This window comes from Ixodes scapularis, unplaced genomic scaffold, assembly GCF_016920785.2.
Source record: "Ixodes scapularis isolate PalLabHiFi unplaced genomic scaffold, ASM1692078v2 PGA_scaffold0__279_contigs__length_252992795, whole genome shotgun sequence".
In the NCBI taxonomy this organism is placed as follows: Eukaryota; Metazoa; Arthropoda; class Arachnida; order Ixodida; family Ixodidae; genus Ixodes; species Ixodes scapularis.
In genome coordinates, this window is record NW_024609835.1 from 120653012 (window position 1) to 120671632 (window position 18621).

Genomic DNA, 18621 nt, shown 5'->3' on the forward strand with positions numbered 1-18621 from the left:
CCGAGATTACAACGGTTGTTGTCCATTATAAAATACAAAAGAAATAAAAAATACCGGAAACAATGCAAGGTACAAATCTGCACAACAGGCTTCCGAATTCAACTACTTCGTCGTACTGGAGTTTGTTACAGTAATAACAGCTTTGGATGGGCTGTGAGGACAGCATTCACACTGAACTGGGTGCCTTGGTGACTATCACCAGTGTTGAGGAGTTGCCACTCCAGAGTTGGAACGATTCCGCACTTCCACAACCCTGGATTCGAATGCAAATAAAATGGTGGCAGCACTGGAATGGAATGGGAATGAAATTAGTAGTTACATTTTTCCCAGAATAGAGTAGGAATGGAATAGGCTTTGTTCTAATGCGAGCTGCTTAGATGCCGTCAAAGGGGCTTTCGAAACGGCATTATTGCACTTAGGTAACTCACGGTTTGGTTATCTGACTGCTTATGTTTTTTCGAGGATGAAAGTGGCAACCCCAGTGAAGCAACCCAAACTGTAGAGTTGTAGGCTGACAAGGGCAATTTACTCGATCTTAATCCAGGGTAAGGGTTTTGTACCTCAGCGTTCCAAAAACTACCCATGCCCAGCACTTTTCAATCTGTGTGTGTTGTCACGTGACACGACCCACCGGAGTAACTCGGATCTATTTGGGTAAGATTTGGAACACAGCCAAAGTGTCGTTCCTGGTGCTGCGAGATGCAACCATAAGGCTCTTGGGACCATGTGTGATTACAGCACCAGTTGCAGGCCACCAGGCAGGGACAATGTCACACCGCCCGCACTTCGTTAATATACGTGACTCCTCACTTATTATGTGTCTCGTAAAAGTGGAGGACATATACGGTTCTTTTGTGGAAAAGATGGGCGGCTTAGTTTTCCTCTCTGTTACGAGGCTTTTACACCTGGTGGTGCGATCAATATCTGCAGTGCCCCCATACCAATTTCCACTAGTGCTATGTGCGACCAAAGCTCAACTTAGTAAAATCAATGATTGCGGGTAGGGTTTTGAATTTTGCAGTTGTCTACGCATTTCACAACGCCAGCTTTACGCCGACGTTATTTTCCGGTGGAATGCAGCAGTTCAGCCATTCCAGGAGTGGGGATGGGCCCAGTTTTTTCTTTCCAGGAGTTCAAAGGAATGGAATTAGTATTAGAAAATTCCAATTCTCTGCAATGGAGTTGGGTGGAATGGGGAATCTTTTGTTTGTTTGCACGCCTAGAATGTTTGAGATGACTCGAGAATCTTGTTTGTTCGAGCTCGGAACCTTCTAGATACCTACGGGCTTACAAAAAGAGCTTCGCATGGCTGCTCGAGTCAGTCGTCCTTTTGTCGCTGTCAAAGTATGTGCGGTCTTTGTTACTTTATGTTTCTCGGCACAAGTTCGCTGCATTTAACATTGATCTGAAGTTTTATTAATCAAGTTTGTTTTTGTTCATGACATATTGGTGGATGTGCAGGGTAACGCAGTCTATGCCCATAAAGCGTACCATCTGTGAACACGATAACTGTGAAGACGACGATCGTGAAGGCGACGTCCTCAACTATGGCCTCGGAGGCGACCCGGACAATGAACTTGACAAAGCCCCTGGCTACCACACTTAGACGAAAACATCATGACGACTTCTACGCTGATGATGAAACGGACGACAACTCCAAAGACCAAACCCGGCTACAATGTCAACAATTACCAACCTGACAACGGCCTCGATGACAAACAGTCTTCAACCGTGGTGACGAGACTGATGACGACACTGATGATGACCCAGGCGAAGACTCAAACAATTTCATGGAAGACGATCCCGACTACGGCTTTGACAATTATCCAAGGACAATCCGGACGATGACTTTAAAGGGCAACTCCGGCCAAAACTCGAAATTAAAGAAATTACTAGTATCGCTGTAGTGACACAAAATACGACCCCAGCCAAAATATTACGTCCGTGGGATGCCGCATTCTCAACTAATGCCGATAATAAAAATGTGACCCGCCGCGAGCCGCTGCACCTTAGCGGTCGGCTAGCGGGTTGCCGATCACTAAAGCAACATTGGGCCGTGACGTCAGTATCATTCTTTTTTTCCTCCAAGCGTTACGCGGAGTGCGCTTCTTTGAGCCGCTACCACCGCTACTTGTACTTGTGATTGTCATGTTTAGCCATTGCTTTTATCTGTAGCCCGTGTAGCTTCGGTATAGCCTTTTGTTTATTTGCTTGTGAGGACTCAAAGACTGGTTTTAGCGAGCAACTCGTAGCGCCCAAGACTGCCCAGCTGTTCCTCGAAGGATGCCGAGTAGAACTTGTAGTGCTGTGGGCTGCTCAAACAACCCGCTGCACAACCCGGAGGTGCTTTTTCACAAGTTTCCAACGTACCAGAAATTGAAGAAGGGGTGGGTAAACGCTTTTCTACGAGTGGACTTTGGCTTTTACGCGCCCAAGGAAAAAAGAATGTAAAAACAGACATGTACAGCCCTAACGCAGCAGCCCGTGCCGGAAAGCCTCAAAGCTTCGTGTCTGTTACTGACCCGCAGCGCGAAAGCGAGAGGGCCCCCAGTACTGTACTTCACTGGCAGCGCGTCGTAGAGCAACGCCGCTCCATCCACGGAGCCCCGATGACAATTTAGGCCTAGCGACAGAGTACGGAAGACTGCACACACGGCGACAGCCGCTGAGTACGGTACTGAACAAGTTCACTCGTTTTCCAGTCGCTACCTTTTGGGTATACTAGCGACAAGTACGGCATGGCACACGCACGGCAGCAGCGGCCGCCGAGTACGGCACTGTACGAGTTTACGGGTTTTCCAGTCACTAGCTTTTGGGTATACGCACTAACTCTTCCTACATGTGCTGGATAACTACCACATATACAGAATTAAAATAAAATCAGCTTACCTCCTACCTTTAGACGGCTAGCGCAACAGAAGTAGCTGCTGATCAACCTGCGTACTCGTTGAACGAGAACGATCCTGACGTCACGTTCACATAGCGGCTGATTTCTAGTGCTGCCAGGGCCTCGAGCGGCTAGTTTCGGTTTTGTTGGCCGTGCCCCAAACAAAACTTTGAGGCGTCCATATCTTTAAAACTATGCACAATAACGAGGAAAAAATTACACTTTGCAATTCAGGGACGCTGACTGCACTAAAAACAGTCATAATCCCAAAATTGAAAGTATGGTCCGGAGTTGCCCTTTAACGACAACCACGACTACAAACTTGACGGCGACCTTGATGATGAACCCGATGACAATACCTACGGCAAGTGTGGTATCTGTCATGAAGACAAACAGGACGACGACGCCTGTTATGTCACTCAACGAACGGAGGAAGTTTGCCAGCTTGGTCGCATTTTGATGCAAGCCACAACTTCCTGACGATGACTGCTACAATCTTTGTCACCACGACGCCCAGTTTCAGCCTGGCTACCCACTGTGAATCTAAACACCAATTCATCGTCGCAGCAAGGAACTGTTAAAGTGGTGCTTCGACCTCAAGGTTATTCGCTACATGAGACCTAAGTTGTAAGTCGTTGGCCAATGGCACATCAAATTGTCACGCTGCCCTCTGCGACCCGTAGGCGATTCACGTCTTCCGACTCAACTGAACTAGGTATGCTCGGTAGGACTGTGAAAATCTGCTATTTACGAGACTCTGTATTTTGACCTAGTCTTGTTTAAGCTGTTAATTTAATTTTGTGTTGCATAAAGACGATGAGTCTTTCACAAGAGGGGAGTAATGCCACGTGCAAATAGCCGAGTCAGCAGCGTGATCGACTCACATGCCGCTGACCCCGCCAGCGCATGTCCTTCTTTCTTTTGTTTGCGTGACTGGAATGATGAGACGACTCTAAATTTTTTTTGTTCGAGCTCAGAAACTTCTAGATACCCACGCGCTTACAAAAGTACCTTCGCTTGGCTGCTTGAGGCAGTTGTCCTTTCGACACCATCAAAAGTTTTTGTTAATTTATGTTTCTCAGCACAAGTTCGGCGCATTACACACTGATTTTAAGTTTAATAAAGAAGCATGTTTTTATTCGTGACAATATTTAGATGAATTTTGATAATTCAATCTTCTGATATTTCAAACTAAAGTGTGTGGCTTCCAGGGCCCGTTTGCTCAAGCGCTAACCGCGGCTAAAGTTAACCGCAGTACCTAGGAGAGGGATTTTGAAATCACGTGACTGGCTCGGCAGGAATGCAGGGAAACATGGCGGTGCCCCGGTGAGTGAGCGCCGCTCGCTTTGAAACTAATATGTCGTTGTAGCTGCAATATTGGGCGCGTTAGTCAGCAATGAATGGTGCCAGAGGCTTTCGCTTTGCCTTACCTCATTTAAATCGCAAAGCATGAGCATATGACCTCGCCGCATTTTTTAGATAGTCTTTCGATTCTGGCCATTCCTAAGCCTAAATGAACGCGATAAATGTTAGCATGGCAATGTCTTTGGAAAGTGGATTGCCTTGACTCAATCGGCCGGGTATTAATAGCACACAAAAGCAGACAGCGTCCCAATAGACCATATTAGACCTTTCTCTAAATTTCCCAAGCACCGAGGTGCATGCTACAAGTGTAGTTACACGCGTTGCACGTGCTGGCATCTGAAGTAGTAATTGTTCTAAAGCAAAAAGTCTAAAACAAATTTCGTCTTGCACGTGCGTTGGTCAAATATTTATTATGATTATTTACTTAGAATCTTTTATAAGAGGAAGGCCAGTGCGCGCGGACCGCAGAATTATACTTCCAGCGTTCTTCTCGATGCTTGGGTAATTTAGAAAAAGGTCTATGCGGAGGGCAAGTTCGTCTGCTTCTTGCGCAGAGGGTAGCGGTGACGTCAGAACGCCGAGCCCTGATTGGCTGATCGCGACCCCCTTTCTGAGCGTCGTCTGCTCCTTTGCAACGTCGTCTGCTCGCAACGTCGTTTGCGTCTGTCTTACCTTTCGTGCGACTTTTGAAAGTGCAGGGGCCAGATTCACGAAACGATCTTACGCCAAAAATGTACGTAAGACAAAACTTTAGAACAAATTCGTATTCACGAAACGAAATCTTCGTAAGTTTTGCGAAGGTTACGACGAAACTCTACGATAGCTCCGAAGCTGTCTTACGCACTTCTTACGATCAAATCAGAATGGCCGACAGCGTCACGGTCGCGACGACCCACGGACGTTTATTTTTTTTCTACGTGCGCTTCTCATGCGTCCCGACTTGAAGCAGTAAGAAAAAGTAAAAAGTACTTGAAACAGACCACGACGAACAAGAACGCTGGATCCACAAACACCCGGGAAAAGCTCCAACGGCCACGATTCCACCGAACGCGACCCAAGCGAGTTCGGCAGTTAGGCCTAGCAGGCACTCCGCGACTCGGCGACCGTCTGCCCGACTGGCTGGCGTGCTGAATGGAATATGCCCACGCGACCCTTGTGAACCCTTCCCGTATTATACTCTAGTACACTGTAATTATACTTTGATCGCTGACCTCAATTTTAGATTAAGAGGTCGATTTCTTCCTCTTGTTATCTCCTTGTTTCCCGAGGCAACGGTGACTCTCGCCGGTGAAAGAGCGGTGAATCTCCGACAGACGCGGGAAAGGTAAAGCAGCCATCGCTTTGACTAGCAGACGTAAAGCAGACGACGTTAACTGCGCCAACCCGCCGACGCCGTTAAAGAATGAGGGGTCTCGCCGCACACGAAAGGAGGGAAAGGTATTTGAGAGGGAACTTGCGGACGCTCACCTCTCGGTTCTTAGCAAACAAACCTTGGCGCCTCGGGACACCTCGCCAGTGAGTCCTTTGACTTCCCTCCTTGATGCGCGTCTGCTAGTTATTAGACAAGAACAACGTAGCGCTCGAGTTATTTCGTCTGCCCTCTCTGAATGGCGAAGTCGAGCTCGCTCGTAAAGACCTGCACATCCGAAAGTCGCAGGAAAGGTAAGACAGACGCAGACGATATTGCGAGCAGACGACGTTGCAAAAGAGCAGACGACGCTCAGATAGGGAGTCGCCGTCAGCCAATCAGGGCTCGGCGTTCTGACGTCACCGCTACTTTCTTTCTCATGCGCAGAAGACGAAAATGAGCCCACTTGCGAGGCGAATAGGGACGCTGTTTGCTTTTGTGTGCAATCAATACCCGACCGATAGAGTCAAGACAATCCGCTTTCCAAAGATGTTGCTAAGCCGACAATTACCACATTCATTTAGGCTTAGGAATGGCCAGAGTCGAAAGACTATCTAAAAAAATGCGGCAAGAGCCTTGCTCATGCTTTGTGATGAAGTGAGGTAAGGCAAAGCGAAAGCCTCCTGCACACTTCGTTGCCGACTAACGCGCCCGGTATTGCAGCTACGACATATTAGTTCCAAAGCGTGCGGCGCTCACTCACCGGGGCACCGCCACGCTTCCCCGCATCCCTACCGAGCCAGTCACGTGATTTGAAAATCCCTCTCCTAGGTACTGCGGCTAACTTCAGCCGCGGTTAGCGCTTCGAGCAAACGGGCCCTGGAGTTTGAAATAATGAGAGTCGACTGTAAAACACCATTTTTGCTACCCCAAGTAGCAATTTATTTTAGTGTAATTTCTGGAATCTTTTATTCAGACCGAACACTTCTTTTTCAATAAGCTTGTCGGCATAAAATTTAGACTATTTTTTATAGCCTAAACGTAGCAAGCGTTCAAAACAAATACAACCTAGTGCATCAGATACACAGAAAACACAATATTAGCAAATGCTACTTTTATTGAACACATCTGGAGTTTCTGTTGGATACATACAGCGCTGCGAAGAAGTACACCATTCTTATATGAAAATAAGCTTCCCACCAGTGAAATTTCTCAAGTTGGACAGCCTTGTTGTAAGTCAGGCACGTTAAAGAGAACCCTGCCCAAGTTTTCATAGACACTCTTACCAAGTTGTTTCATCCGTACTATAGCGACTTCAAGGTATATGTGTAGAAACTTCCCAAAGTGCAAACATTATGTGAAGAAACTGCATTTCAAAGTTGACGTCCTCGCAACCCCCCCTATCGGTAGCTGCTCTACCGGCAACAATGAAAAGAACTATAGAAAGACCGCTGAGGCCACATAACATAAGACATGGTGTCCAAGATTCGCCATGGACAGCATTGTTGGTAGTTGGACTTGTCTGTGCTCACTCTTTTACCCAGTCTGTCGATTGACAGCTATTTAGAGTGCATGATAGGAAACTATTTGTGCTGTAGACATAGAAACATGTACATGTTGCCCCCCCCCCCCCCCCCCCCCCCCTTTGAATCTGGCAGGCGAGACCACTCGAAAATGTTTGAGAGTAGCTGTGTAGAACAGACATGTTCTAACATTCTGATGACACAATTATTCATATTAAAAGGTATGCTTAACCGAAATTCGAAGCTTGCAAAACAACACTGGGGCGGTAGGCGGGACGCTGCAAAAACCCCAAAACATCACACATAGAGCATTATTTCTAACGGATGGCCGTATTTTTGGAAACATGTGGGATTCAACAAGGCCGACGAGACATGTGATGTCGCGATTCTCATTCCCTCCCCTCTAGGCTTCATCCCCTTAAGCAGGTGGACCGAAGCGGAAATGAGAAAAGCGAGGCCGCTTCCCCTCATTCTAAAGTGTACCAGGAGAAGTATGATGTCACATTTCTTGTTTGATTGCGCCCTTTCCTTTCCAAGAATACGACCATCCGTTTGAGATATTATTGTATGAGTGATGTTTCGGAGTTTGTAGAGCTCCATTCAAAGCTTCCGCGGCCTTATTTTATGAAATCCAAATTTTGGTCCAGCATCCCTTTAAACAAGCTTTTTCAAATATTAGCATAATGAACATACAATTGGACAACTTGCTAACTCACAACAGCATCCTCCCGATGATGCCGTACAAAGGTTCTTTCACACGCACCAACCGAGGGGATTGCTGCAAGTCCATCCACCCTCAACTTTTAGTCACCTTTGAGACTGAAGAACTGCTGTATGAGGCCCGTCCAGCCACTGCGCACACAAAGAGAAACACGGGAAATAACACTCAGTGACGAGCAAAGTCTCTGGGCGGAAAGCCCTCCATGACAAATGAGCACTGTTGGGTTACGGCAATGGCGTAATACACAGGTTCTGCTTCTTGGATGCCTTCACCGCTGCGGTGGGTGGTCGTAGCTAGTCGTAGCAGATAGTGTCACGTTTGTTGTTCATACCAAAACACCAAAGCCGTGTAGTATTCTTGTTGCCGAAGTACATAAGCCTACGTTCCCGGTCTACACACACTACACAAAGCCAGCCACGAGCAAAGCTAGCTAACCCCGTTTCTGCTTCGGCGACAAGCCGCCAGGGCGTTGACACCGCCGCTGAAACTTCTGCCTCGGCTCTTCAAACCAGGGCCCCTCAGTGCACAAGCATGACACTTGCTAGGCTGCTCTGCCTGTACCAAGTGACACGCGGCCGCATGTTCCCTCTCACAATTCTTCTGACTGTACGTGCCCCGTATTGTACACGGCCATACTGTGCACATGGCAAAAGTTCCCTTTTGAAAGTGCTCCACGGTCGGCTTACAATGCTGCGAACACATAGCACATGACCACTATAGGTGACGACACTTGGGACACTTGCCATCCGTCGTTGTGGCGCAAAGTCGCTTTCTCAGTCGTCCTCACAAGGGGCAAGGAAAGGCAGGCACTGCATAAAAAATCAATACATATTATAACACTGGCTGTGGCAAACTAGTTTCAAAGATGATACAGTCATGTCTTCTTAATATCCTCCGTACTATAAAAAGATTTTTTTTCTATAATGTAAGGTGTTTATATGAGAAAATTAAATTTAAAACAAAAATTGGATAACAAGCATAACCAAACAAACAGTTTATTCAGCTAAAAGATAATGAGATGTGAGTTTGCTCTATCGCTTTAGAGCCGTTTAACATGTAGCACTACTGTCGTTTACAAGAACAGTTGGATAACAAGCATAACCAAACAAACAGTTTATTCAGCTAAAAGATAATAAGATGTGAGTTTGCTCTATCGCTTTAGAGCCGTTTAACATGTAGCACTACTGTCGTTTACAAGAACAGATACCCAGGCTGTAAAGTGATCATCGGCTGAATAGCAAAAGATGTTGCACTGTATGCACAAGCCGGATGTAATTGACACTTAGCTGCCGGCAGTTAGGATCCTATAATCTTATGATCGCAGACGGGAATTACATCTGGTGCCTACGGCTGGAATAATGTCTCGCTTCGTAATAGAAAAAGCACAAAAAAACACAGGATGGAGAAACCGGGTGTCCCAAATTCAGGCTTCTCTTCATTTTTTTAAATACTTTTATGATCTTTTTTTTGGACCACTTTAAGTGTTGGTACGGTCAAAAAGGGGGGGGGAGTGTGGTGCCACTTTTAATCTCAGTTCGTCCCGTCGCAGTTCCTTTCTAAGTCCCCAACGAATTTGCTCGTTTGCGGAATGGGTTTTTGTTAACGGGCGACGTAGATCATCCCAGGTCACAGTTTGTGGCTTTGACCTTGCGGACGGAGGGGTGCGTATGCTGGCTCGCGTATGGTGCCGATTTGACATGCAGGGGCGCCGCCGGGATACAAAGATGTTTACGCTGGTTAGCGCGCTTTTTGAAGGCGGCGGCTTTGCTCAGTCTGCCGCCTGTCGTGTTCTATGTATCGGCGATAATTGATGTTTTTGGACTCGTACGGGGGAATGGATGGGCACATATGTTTGGTTGTCTGAAAAATGTAATAGGTTTTGCCATTTGGGTCGTTGCTGTGTAGCTTTGTTTTTCTTGAAAGTTGACTGACCCGAAAGGCGGGGAAACGGGAGGTTGGTCGGTAGACGAGCCTATAAAAGGGGGTTCGGGAACAAAGAAGGTAGTCTAACCCCAGAGCTGGCCGGGTTGCTACTCAACGCGGTTACTCCCTGCAGATGAGTCTTGGAACGTGTAATTTTTGGCTTCTGCCCTGCCTGTCGGACAAGTGTTTGAGTTTGTTGTGCTGAAGCGTGTGTGGCTGTGTGGTGCGCGGTGTCGACCTCATCAAGCCTCTAATTGGACCGCTGGACTTCGAGACGCCGTTCTTCGGCCGACAACTCCAGACTACGGACTGCTCTGGACTCGGCACCTACCGGAAAGCTAAGCCTGGTTTTCTAGGACTTGTCTACTGCATTCTCTGGCTCTGAAGTACGAATTGTTGAATGTTGGGAAGATTTTTACACAGTGCTACTTTCTGTCGCGACTGTTTTGGGGGATTATCCCATGTGTGTAGTGGTAACGTTCGAGCTCCATCTGGGTTTGCTCTCGTTGTTAGTGTCGGGTTTTCGTCACTGTTTTGTTGGCTTATTCCGGTTTTATGAGCGTCGAGTCTTTTTAGTATTAGTTTCTGGCTCGCAGGGCTCCATAGCTTTGAGCTGGAGTGTGGTTTGTGTTGAGTGCTCTATTGCCGTGTACAACTTAGTTTTTCACTTTATTAAATCTAATCTTTTGTTTGCTTATCCTCCCTGTGTCATCATCTTTCTCTACTGATTATACACCTGGCGTGGACCTAGCGCTAGTCAATGGTCTAACTTAGCTCTCTTGTTCTTTTCCCGTAATTTCTCGTTTATTCTCAGAGTGGATCATTGAATTATTTTTATTAATTTGAACCCCACTCCGTGACACCAAAACAGATGGGAAAGCACCACAACGTATTAAACTCGCCGAACATTAAATGTTCTTGAATTATACCTCACCCATGCTAGCTACGTGATGAAGCCCAAAGGTTAGTTCAATGCCAATCAATATTAAATGTCTTTAGATGGGCACCTGCTGCCCGATCATGGCCTTTATTGCAAAGCACTGTTCACACATTTGCGAGTCCTGCAGTGCCTTGTGGAATGGTGGGCGATACTTGCCGTTCCGCAAGGCACTGCAAGACAGATCAGGCTCAACTTTTGAATGTCGACGTGCTTACGAAATGCTGCAGCAAACCAATCATTCACCGAGGGAAAAAGAAAGGAAGCTGCACGCCTCTGTGTGCTCATTGCCAGTGTTTTCTGCTCTGCTATGTACCCTGCTTGTGTGCTGTGATTTGCAAGCCAGCGCGGGATATATTTCCTTGATTTGTTTGTGTGTTCAGCTGTGCGAGGTTGTGATTGAAACCACCAAGAAGTATAGACCGCCATTCTTTTCATCAAGCTAAGGCTTCGCTCATCCGAACTGGGGACGATGACTGCTGTTGTTTACACGATTTTCAACATCTATGTGGAGTGGCTTTGTGTTCAAAATTGCAATCCCAAGTGAAAGAAGTTACCGCAGACTATACTGTTAAAGGTTGCTGTTTATAAATTTCAACTGGCAGGCTCTGGCTACAACCACCTTAATATTCATTCAACATTGTTTGCATTTCTACTTACCCGTGATCGCTTCATTTGCCAAACACGTAAATGGCCGGTCACCTTACCAATGAAACTAATGTGCTAGTGTCTCCGGCGAAGAATTCCCTCAGGGCTACATGCAATGCACAACACAGTTTGTAGCCCGTTGTGTCTGAAAGCTTTCACACTGGGGAAACGTTGTTGCTGTCACAAACGCAGTCAAAGAATGCGATAGGATTGAGGGACAACAGGGGGATTGTCCAAGTTGACTGACTGACTGCATGAGCATATGTTTCTATCGCCACCGTGTTTCCTCCACGCAGGCGACGGAGAAAACGATATAGAGACTCCTCGCGCTTGCCAATTTTCTCTACAACGTCGAAATACGAGACACCCAGCAGCGAAGTGTCGATATTGCCGGAGAGAGCGGCGGGACAACGATCAGCGCAAGATCGCGGCTTCGCCACTCATATGCGACGGTGTCTTCGGTTTCCGCTCTCTGCAGCTTCCACCGGGACGCTAGCCGTGCCTAATTGTGCTAGCTTTGAGCACCACAGTTCATAGGGTTCACAGCGCCCGAGCGAAAGCTCGCGCAAAAGAACCGGCGAGCAGTCGAGTTGTTTCCAATCGACGGGGTGGCTAAACGCCGGTTGTGTGACTCGGGCTTAATGCCTGAGCCGGCTTGCTCAAAGCAAATCTAACGTTCTTGAACGGCACGTAATAAAAAATCTGAGACGTGCTGCATTCTATACAAACTTGATAAAAAAAAAATCAAACACTCACCTTCGACTGCTACGTCCGCCGTACCGCTTCGAGGCAGAAGCAACATGGCGCTCGACGTTTTGGGTTTTGGGGTGTTGGGCTGGGGTGTTTTCAGTGTTGCTTACACGCCTAGTCGTGTAAACCGCAATCGAAACACCAATTTTTACTACCCCAAGTAATTTTTTGACGATTTATCACTAGCAGAGCGTGTAAAAATATGCTAGCGAGTAAAAATGGGGTGTAAACGGGCGTAATATTACATTTTCGCTAACAGTGTACGACGCATATTTCATTCCTCAAATTATGAGAATGATAAAAGTAGCCAGACTGAATTTCGGAAAGGGTTTATACTAGCTGGAAAAAGAGGTAAACTCCCTTTCAGAATAAATTTAAATCCTCGGAAAAATTTCTTTCACCAACAATATCTCTAGGCCAAAAAAAAACATCTAAACACCAGTTTCTGCTGTTAAATACACTAATGTGTTAGTTTAAGCCAAGAATGCAGTTATTACATGCGTTTACTTCGCAACCGCGTTGGTATCGATATGTGTAATGCCGTTTTCAATTATTCTTTATCATGCAATTTATGGAAAGTATACAAGTATACTTGAAAATAATCTATCTTGTGGGAACCACTAGGTCATTAAAAAATTCGTGCTTCAGAGCAAACCCTCTCTATTTCGAGACGTTTTTATACACATATTTTGGTCTTGCATTTTACATCAATGATTTATGCGTCAATCATTGTCCAATCTAAGAAAATCAATTTCCTAACCTAAATGTTGTGCACAGTTGGCATTTGAGAAAAGGAACGCGTCTGCATCAATAAAAACTCGTTGCTCTGACGGTAAATCCACCCATGGTGCCTCTCTTCCGCCCTCTAGCGCGAAAACGATGGCCTTCTCTTTTGGCCATGCGGAAATAACGTTGAGGCCTTCCTATACTCCGCTTCACGATAACGTGGCGAACTGTGGAGGCTGCTGCTCCCGCTACCGAATAACAGCGCCGGAGCAAGACACACGATAACACTCCGTGGTCTAGGCCACGGGGGCCACGCTACCGAAATAGCAACTGCGTCGCCCGCGACGAAAAGTAGTTTTAGGCTTTTTTTTTTTGTTTCAACAGCTATTGAACTCTCGCCATTCTATCTTTATCAAGAAGATATTAAAAATAAAGAATAAGTATTCACAAATTTATGAGTTTCAACTATATTTAAAACAAAAAAAAAGTGACGGCACGCCCGTATTCACTCTTAATGTTTTTCTCCTTGTAGCTCCGTGGACGTTGGCAATCGCAGTCGCGTGTAATCGACCGTTTCCGCCCAAAACATCGCACTGGGCCCCATGGCATCGGCACCCGTCAGATTCGCGTGCAAATCTAGCGTATGGTTGCCTCATGAACTTTTCCCGAAGTGCTCGTTATCCTAGCGGACGGAAATGCTGCGGAGATTTACGTTCATCCGAAGTTGGTTGGTTTCGCAGCTGACGATTCTTGGCCAGCAGACGACTGCCGGCTTCTGCGGGCCTCGCATGTGGCGCAGTGACACACATGCAAGTGGCGTAGTGTGACGTGCTTCGCTCTGACGCACCTATTGGGTCTCAGGGGCCATAGCCTCCACAGTTCGCCGAATAGTTGTGAAACGGAGTATAGTTTAGGAGGTGTTGCTATGCGCCGAGAAAGTGAGGGAGAGGGAGGAGAGAAAACCGCGCGAGGCGCCAGAACGCCGAGCTCTGATTCGAATGATTAGTGGGTAGACCTAAAGCTAGCACACTTTATCGGCACTTCACTCGTCAAACGTGTTGGAATGCGAGAGCCAAACACCAGACGCTTGAGTTCCGCAATTTAACGCGTTTGTCAAGTGGAAATAAAGGCCGAATTTGTGTCCCCTGCACTCCTCGATCGCGTTCGAATTCGAAAGTCAAGCGCAGGACGCCGGCGTTCCGCCTTCTATACACGATTGCAAGCTGGGCGACTGGCCGCCGCCATGTCTCTGCTCGAGCAGGCACGCCCGTGCGATTACGAGCTTGCCAAAGCTACGTTCACCCGCCCGTTGCACGCGCTTGCACGCATGGGGCACCACTTGTGGCGCCATGCTTGCAATTGTCTATACTCTGTTTTATACTTAGCGTGCAACGCTGTCAAAGCTGGCGCGAGCGCGTGGCTTCATCTATGGTTTCGTTTGCGCGAGAACGCGTGCAAATGATCAACGAGATCAAGCCCCATGCTCGCGCCAGCAGCTTTGACAGCGTTGCACGCTAAGTATGAAACAGAGTATAACTCGTTCTACAAGTGCAGAGGCAGAAAACGGCTGCTAGCTTTAGGTCTACTCATTGCCCGTTCCAACAAAAGTTTTGCGTTCTGACGTTCACGTACATTCTTGTCGTCTCTTCTCCCTTACTTTCTCGGCGCAGAGCTTTAATACTGTAAGATAGGTTCGGTATGTCTCGGTGTTTTTCTTACATTCTGAAGGCTATGAGTGATGGGACTCTGTTCAATTCGAACCATTATTGGCATACCTATAGTTCTTCGAATCATGAGGTTTAGTACGATAGCAGTTGTCCGTACTCTCGTCCGCATAGTATTCATCTGTAGGTGCAGTCAGTGGCATCCCTGGACCGTCACTCGGTCGTCTCAGCTTACGGTGTCCATAACTGCGTCAGTCAACTTTAAACTTATAACAAAATTACATTTAAATGAATAATGAAAAGCTTTAGCTGCCGCGGGGAAGCCGGGTGGGCCTTCGGTTCCTTAGAATAATAGGTCCTTGCGACAGTATTATGGGGTTTTGGGGGCACACTGGGTGCTTTAATTTGCACACGACTGGAGGAGTGTTCTCTCTTTAAAAGTTTACGACTCGTGAGACGTCGCGTCCCCGTTTCAGCGTGTTTCCAGCGATATGCTTTTTGTAGTCTTACTTAAAGGGATCTTTATATCTTAATTACTTAATCGAAAGCCTGTTCTTTTGATTTGCACCAGCGGAAGTTCGCTTAAACATTTTGATATTTATGACTAAAACATCAGGTGAGATCCACCACTGACCCCAAGTCGACAGGAACGTCTAGTCAATTCATACAAAAATAACTCAGAAAAAGTCCTCGATTAACGTTTTTCTTTAGTTTTGAAAGCGCCAAGCGTATAAAACATTGCGTCAGTTCATTAGGCACAACTTTGTAGGAAATCGGTGCATGAATTCAAACGCCCTTCACATTCCATACCTTAACGGCCTACATTATAGGAGACGAGCCTGTTAGTACATTGATTAATGAGTAAATATTAGTGTGGTCTAACGTGGTTTACGGAGTCTTCGTGTTTCATATTGCATTAAAAAGTTGCATTCTCAAAGTTTGAATCGCCGGAACCGCCTCTTCCCAAATCTCTTGGTTCCGAGACGTACCACTCGTACTAGTTCATCGGGCAACGACGCAATTCAGACTTTTTGCTCACCTGGCCATCACTGCTTCACCAATACGTCTTACAACACACACAGGTGGAGAGTGCTATTCTCCTTATCTGGAATTTGGTTAGTCTGCATCGTTGTTCCACTCGGTGCAGGTAAAACGGCCCGGCTCGGCATCTCGGTTAACATCTGGCATTAGCGATCTGGTGCAGTCGATTCGCGGATACCAGTACCACCTCCGGCAACTATTTTGCACATCCAGTGTAGTAAAAAATTTGCCACTCGATGGCGCCACTCATATGCTTTGCTGCTGGAGAAAGCAGTCGACGCCACGCTGTCTTTCATTAAATGATAGAGCCATCTTTTGACGTCATCTTACATCTGGTTGATAAATTTCACCGGAGTGGAGCAGTTCGTACACAGAAACTTTAAGCGTTGTTATAGTAACATGTCCTTATATGTGGGTAGGAGATGCGAGTGGCCCACTTGACGGACGTCATCTAGGACATGTGTTTCATGCAGCAATACCCAAATAATTAAAACGACTTTTATTAAATAAATGAGTGAAACATACTAATCTACGTATATAAAATTGGAGTTAGACCCAACTTTGTAAAGTGATCTGGAAATTAGCAGGAATTTTAGAAGAAATAATAATGTCAGTTTCGGTATCGTGTAACCAAGTAATCGGGTTTTATGTTTTTGAGAGAAAACATAATTTCATTTATAATCGACAACTTTCATCTGTTGTGTCTTAATAGGATACTAAACTTCCAGACAAATGTTTGACTTGTTGGGCAAACTGTCAACAACTCAAAAAATTATATCCACGGTACGAGTGTGCTAGCGTTGACCGGCCAATGGCACAGGCGTGTTTGTTGATAAAAAGTAAAAGTCAATAAGACGACATGAAAAGAAACGTCGGTGTACGTGCCAGGAGTGATTTCTTTTGTCAGGACGAAAGGCAGGGAGACAGGGGTATAGACGGATGACAAATTACACCCAACCTGTATCCGGCAGGAAACAGGCATCGGCGATAATCGAATACAAGCGAGGCTATATGACAAGGAACATGAAGCATTTGATCGAGAGTTCGAAATAGCGTTCCGATTGAAGGATACTATTGGCCCTATCATGATATCTGGTGAACCTTAAAGGGCCAATCAAACCAGACCTGAGTTGAAAATGTAAAATGCAGACGCGATAACTTTTATCATGAGGAAAAAAGAGTGTTCTTGCATGACAGGTTACTTTTTAATTGCAGTGATGTAAACTCAAATAATTTTATGAGTACCACTAGTTGCGTTGGTGCCTGGGCCAGGATGCGCAGTGAAGTGCCTCAGTTAAAAACATTCCTTTCGTTCTTACTTGGCTGACGCGTCAGTGCTGTAAATGCTGATTGGTGGCCCTCAAATTGAAAGTGAAGACTGTTCAAGGCCGCGCTTTTATTTAAATTAGGACCGTTGAGTGTAGTTCAATCGGAATGTTGCACCTCCAGCGAGAGTATAGACATACATATAACCGTTTTCTTCATTGCGTAGGGCGCGAATGCTGATGATCTGCCTTTTATAAGACGTCGCAAAGCCCACACATATTTATGTTAATAAATATTAAATACTGTTTAGCTATTATTTCGCTCATTAGCGAGACCACTCCTGAACAAACTACCATTGAAAAGTAATTTAAATATAATTGCACTGACTTTCTGCGTAGTAGAAATAACGTGATTACCGCACACAATACAATTGATTACATTGCGCATCGCATTTGATAAATAATGAGATTAATTGAAATTGTTTTTTTATTTGATGCTATCCCACCGATATGACATACGTCTTCTGACAATAGATTTGTTTGTTCATTCTCAGCACCCAACAGTGTAAAGCGGCTAAAAAAAGTGACATTTAACAAAACAAGTTTAAGCCATGATTCACTGAAACTTGCTCAATCTTTGTTAATAATTATATTTATTAGTTTGAGGAGTATAACTACAAAAGTTGTTTTCTGTTTGGTTGATGTGGACAGCGCTCTTAGCGGACTCGAATAGGTTTAAACTCTGTAAACCAAAACAGAATAAAAAAAAACAAAAAAAAAACACCTACACTATTGGAGCTAGAACGGGCGCTTTGGACTCCAATGCATCAAAAACTAATAGATGAATTATTTTTAGAATGACTCGTAGCTCGTGGGAAACTCATGGGAGCACCAAAGTTACCACTCGTGCAGCAGGCGCAAAGCTAGCAGTGGAGGAACGCGATGATAATCTTATCATCCACGTTTTGCCACTGCTAGCTTTGCGCCTACTGCACGAATGGTAATTTTGAGGCGTCCCGAGCTTCCCACGGGCTTCAAATTGTTCCAAAAAAGTTGATTTAGTGGCTTTCGATGACGTTCAGTACCTTTCTAATTAGAGGAATATATCTATTTTCACTAATTAAAAAGTGAATTAACGAATTTTAATTTTATAGCCAACTTATCGCAAAGATCAGCCAGCCCATAATGATCCCCAGGCCGTGTAACTCACCTGCACAAAACTTATTAGTCCATGCTTTACGAATGTTTTGCAATAAAAATCTTTGAATTAAAATGGAACACCAAGCAGGGTTGTCGCCGGTGGGTAACCACCGGCGACAACCTTCACTTTTCACGCGGAATCCGAGCAGTTCTTCCGACGCCTTCTTCTGGACACTCACTTCTCTAAGGAACCTTCTATTTCTTTGTTTACACGCAGCATTTTCAAAATGTTCAACCCCAAGCCTAGTATCTGGACTCCCCCAGGGTCGAAGTACCCCGAGACAGACAATAGCATCCCCGCTTGCCGCAACATCCTGCAACAGTCATCTGCGTCTCTGGTGTCCTTCGATCGCAACATTGTCCACTCCCTCCAAAAGCGTAAGGACATAGTGATCAAACCGGCCGATAAAAGCGGTGCGATAGTGGTCTGGCGGAAAGACTTCTGAAGCCCATCGACAATTTGCTGTTTCCACCTTCTACGAACCCCTTACATCTGTCCCACCTACCAGTACCAAAACTCCATTAAATCCACAATTCAACATGCTATAGTATGGTGCAGGTTAAGAAGGTAGAGCAAGAAAAAAAAAAGGTGGAAGAGAAGGAAGCTGACGCAACGCTGCTCT